Raw genomic sequence first — 5,000 nt, forward strand, 5'->3', positions numbered from 1 at the left:
TGAACGCGTGGGATTAGATCGCATCTTCATAAAACCCTAGCCGTAGGATCTTAATCTGATGCCCCACGCTGCGTACCGGTTCGGTCGGGGGAAAGATCTAATCTAGTCCCTTGATTCAAGATCGGACGGCTCTGAATCAACGATACCCCTTCGCCCTGGCTTTCTTTCTAAAGAGCCCCTCTGTTTTCCTAGATTCAACCCGCAGTCCTAGCGACTGGGGATCTGAGTCTTGGGAATATTTGCACGCTTGCCCCTGTGTTTCTCTGAAATTGAGGCCCAGTCCAGAACTCGTTTAAATTGAATAAATAAAATAGAAAATGGATTTTTAATATGGAAATAATTGCTAGAACTTAGATAATTCATAGAAAATTCATTTGAACTCCAAATTAATCCATTCCACTTCCTATAATTTTATAATATTATTGTTTATCAATTAGTGCCACTGGTTTTACATAAAGGTCACATTAAAATTGTTATCTTAATTAATCTTGTACTAAGCACATAGAATCTTTGGAAATCCATAACTTAAAATCTATAACTCCAAAATTAATAATTCTTTTTCCGGTGATCTTATTTTAACATGTAGATTATTAATATGTATTTTGCATATATGTTTGGTGTAATGTTAATTCTGTCTATACACTGTTTGTTTGTAATGCTACGACTAGCAGTGAGGTCACGAGAACCTGAAGATCATCCTGGTACCTGGATTCTCAAGGCCCAGGCAAGTTGTGCCCTTGATCACTTCTTTTTACCCACTCATGTTCTAATTAATCATAATGATCTGCATAGGTTAATTTTGATGGGACCCAATAGGTTACCCTAGTTTGTCTATCTTTATACCTTGTTTACCACTGAACCTTTTGGGTAGTACTTGCTAGTGCTTTATGTGGTTTTGGGTATGAAGGTACATTATTCATGATCACACTTTTATTATATGTTTATTATTACTGTTCATGATAAGATCATTATGTTAATTGGAACATGGAGAACCACCCGGGAAAACAGTGCTACCACAAGGGTTTAATGGGACGCCCTTGGCTGATTAATTAGGAAAGCTAGTGGAAGACTACCTTACCCGAAAGGGGCAAGGGCAGTAGGGAAGTGGTCAGTGTAGGGAGGCCCTCGGGAGGATTTTGCTGCGATGGCGGTCCTGCAAGGGATTCCTGCATTGGAACTTCCTATAAACTGTAGCGGGTTTTCGGAAGCTAGTGGAACTTTGTAAAGGCCTCGTAGTGGATCCCTAGCCATTCACCTCGGTAGTGTCTAAGGGCTTTGCAAACCCTGGCGACATGGGATACACGACTTGTGGGTAAAGATGCGCAACCTCTGCAGAGTGTAAAACTGGTATACTAGCCGTGCTCACGGTCAAGAGCAGCTCGGACCCTCACATGATTAAATTATGGAACTAAATTCAATTTGTCATATGCATTGCATCGCAGGTGATGATGTTACTACTTTTGTTCTACTATTTAACTGGGTTGGTATTTACTTATACTTAGTAACTGCTAATAAAATTTTGACCAACTTTAAAAGCAATGCTCAGCTCTAACCATCTTCTTTGGTAAGCCTTACACTTCACGTGAGCTCCCACCTTTGGCGAGTTCATGCACATTATTCCCCACAACTTGTTGAGCGATGAACGTATGTGAGCTCACTCTTGCTGTCTCACATACCCCACAAGTCAAGAATAGGTACTGCAGGATGATGCTCATGGAGGATGCTGCGATGAGTTCGTGAGAGGTCTAGGTCATCGTCTCCCAGTCAACTTTGGGTTGCTGGACCGTTGTCTCCTTATAATGTAATTATTTATTTTGTATAGAACTCCTGTTATATATAAAGATGTGACATTCGATCCTGTGCCACTATACATCATATGTGTGAGACTTGGTCCCAGCATACCTGGTGTTTATGTTCGCGCCCGGGTCTTGGTGCCCCGAAATCCGGGTGTTACAGAAGTGGTATCAGAGGAATGTTGACTGTAGGACAAAACCTAGATAGAACTGGACAACCATTATTTACTTACCTCTGCTACTCTGATTCTTTTCTAAACTCTTCTTAATCATTTCTCATCTAATTCCGCTTTACTCTGATTATTCTTACCTTTTCATTCTAAAGACAAACTTGGATTTCACACTTTGAAATCTTGTGCCTAAAGTGACTTTAGGAATAGGAGACCTAATCCTAGGAACAAAAACAAAACTATTTTTATAAGTGTCTATGTATTTGAATGTTTGTTCTTATGATATTTGTCTGATTTGGATCTTTGATTGAGTGTGATGGGTTGTGGAGTAATGTCCACAATTACATCTGCATATACATCTAAGTATAAAGGATAGCATTTGTAAGATAACTAGACAAACTAGATTATCCCCTTAGAAAATATATGTAGTATTCCGTATCTATCTCATCTTGACATATTCTATCTTACCTTTGGACATTCACCTCGTACAACTAATTACCCTAGTCTTGACATAGAATATCTGGCCCAGCCCTGCCAAAGAAATTCCAGTACATAACCAACTATTAGCTTATTCATTCTGTCTACTAAATGATTCCCTTGCAAAGCTATCTTACCATATGCTTCTAACTTAGATGGTCAATACCAGGCGGGGTGGTGGAATTGATTTACCTGCTAATCGACAACCTCAACCACAGTCAGCAGAGATGAATCCTCCTAATCCTCCACAAGGCGGAGTTGATCCACTAGTCGCAGCTCAAATGAGAATGATGCAGCAAATGGCTGACACTATGGCAGATATGCGCACCCAAATGCAGCAAGAACGCCAAGAAATGCACCAGGAAAGAGAGGATGCACGTCGGGAAATGCGCCAAGAGCGGGAAGAAATACGCCAGGAGAGAAGGGTACAACAACAGCAGCTGCAACAACAACTTCAACAACAGCAGCAACAACAACAAGTGCCATTGCCTCCACCTCCACCACCAGTTCCACCTCGGGACAAGCACCGGGAATTCATGAGCCACAAACCACCAACCTTCTCCAACTCCGCAGATCCGCTGCAAGCAGATGACTGGTTAAAGTCCATAGAGAAGATGCTCAACATAGCCCAGTGCTCGGACCGAGAGAAAGTACTCTATGCATCGGGTCGTCTTGCTGGTCCCGCTGCGGATTGGTGGGATGCGTACTGTGCAGCTCATGCTGCTGCCGATACCATTACCTGGGAAGAATTCTCCACACAATTCAGGAATTACCATATTCCTGCTGGACTCATGAAGATTAAGAGGAAGGAGTTTCTATCTCTCAAGCAAGGAAGTATGTCCGTGAGTGAATATAGGGACAAATTCATTCAGTTATCTCGATATGCTCCCAGAGATGTTGAAGATGATGAGCAAAAGCAGGAGCTCTTTCTGGACGGATTGATTGGACCCTTGCAATATCAACTGGTATCGCACACATTCCCATCCTTCCAAAGGCTACTTGACAAAGCTATTGCTGTAGAAAACAAGAGGAGTATATTTGGAGAGAAAAGGAAGGCTATCAACCAAGGACAGGCTGGAAGTAGTTCCCGTCCTCGCTATACTACCACTCCCAATACACCAGCTGGTGGCAGTTCTGGACAACAAACTCATCAGGCACCAACTGCTCCTCCAAAAGCAAGCACTCCAGTAGGAACCGTTGCTCCTAACACAACCGCCATCAGGACATGCTTCAAGTGTGGACAACCGGGACACTACGCCAACTACTGTCCCAACAGAGCTGCCTACACTACACCGGCACCGATGAAGCAAGGACAAGCCTCGGCAGGGAAGAGTCAGCCCCTATCCATCAACCGAGGATATGCCCATCATACAGAAGTAGAAGCTGAACCCGGTGAACTTGAAATTCAAATTCAAGAAGAAGAGCCAGTTGGAGATGAAGTAGTCGGTGAAGAAGTCAACGAGCAACAAGAATAGAGAGATAAACATAGATATAGATACATATATATATATATTTTACTATTTGTAAGACCTAAATATTAGTTTAGCCAGTAGTAGTATTTTACTATTTTAGTAATAATAATAAGGTCCATTTGACCCTGTGTTTTGCTAATAAGATATGCATCATGCCGAGATTTTGTTTATGCATATGTGATGAATCAATATGAACATGCACCCTTTTTCCTTACAAATCTCGAGGACGAGATTATTTTTAAGGGGGGTAGGATTTGTAACACCCAAAATCTTACTTTGAAAAGTTTAGTAAAAATTCTCCAAAGATTTCGATATTAGAATGCCTTCCAATAAAATTTTGTTACATTTAAAACAACATCACCTAAAACAAACACGTTCCTAATAAAAAGATTAACAAAACAGTTCTTATATGAAATAAAATTATCACTTGATAAATTATATAGGTGTCCATAAGGATATGTGTAAGAGAAATTTCTTTACAGAGATTATACAATATAAAACTATGTTCCTTATATTAAATATGTGGGATTTACACACTTAAAAGGCAATGGCTTAAATAATAAATAAATAAGAATAAAATATATTTCATATCATACTAGGTTTTGAATGATGCATTTAATTTGAATTTGGAAACCCAACTCGTGACTGAATTTGAAAATTTACAAATCTAAAGAAGGGGTAGAGAAAAGGAAAATCAGAAAAAAAAAGAAAAAAAAAGAAGAAAACTACTTGGGCCGTTTCCCACCTCCTCGGCCCAGCAAAACCAAATTCCGGCCTGTGAATCCAGCGCCGTCCGCTTTGGCTGACATGCTGGGCCCACTGTTGATCCGCCCCTTTTCGCACGCGCGGTCACGGTATGTTGGCCTTCACGCCGACTTGTGGGGCCACCCTGTAAGATCTTTCCCTCAAACTCTCGGCGAGCAAAACTGAATCGCGCGATTCCTTCGGGTCTTCCGCCGTCAAATTCCGCATCCCACACCGATCGCGCGAAGCTCGCTTGGACCATGCTCAACCGTGTGCTCGCAAATGCAGGCGCCGTTGGCTCAACAGCTCCCCTCTGCGGCCCTATATAAACCTTGGGCGCTGCC

The sequence above is a fragment of the Zea mays genome, chromosome 6 (assembly GCF_902167145.1).
Source record: "Zea mays cultivar B73 chromosome 6, Zm-B73-REFERENCE-NAM-5.0, whole genome shotgun sequence".
NCBI classification, from domain to species: domain Eukaryota; kingdom Viridiplantae; phylum Streptophyta; class Magnoliopsida; order Poales; family Poaceae; genus Zea; species Zea mays.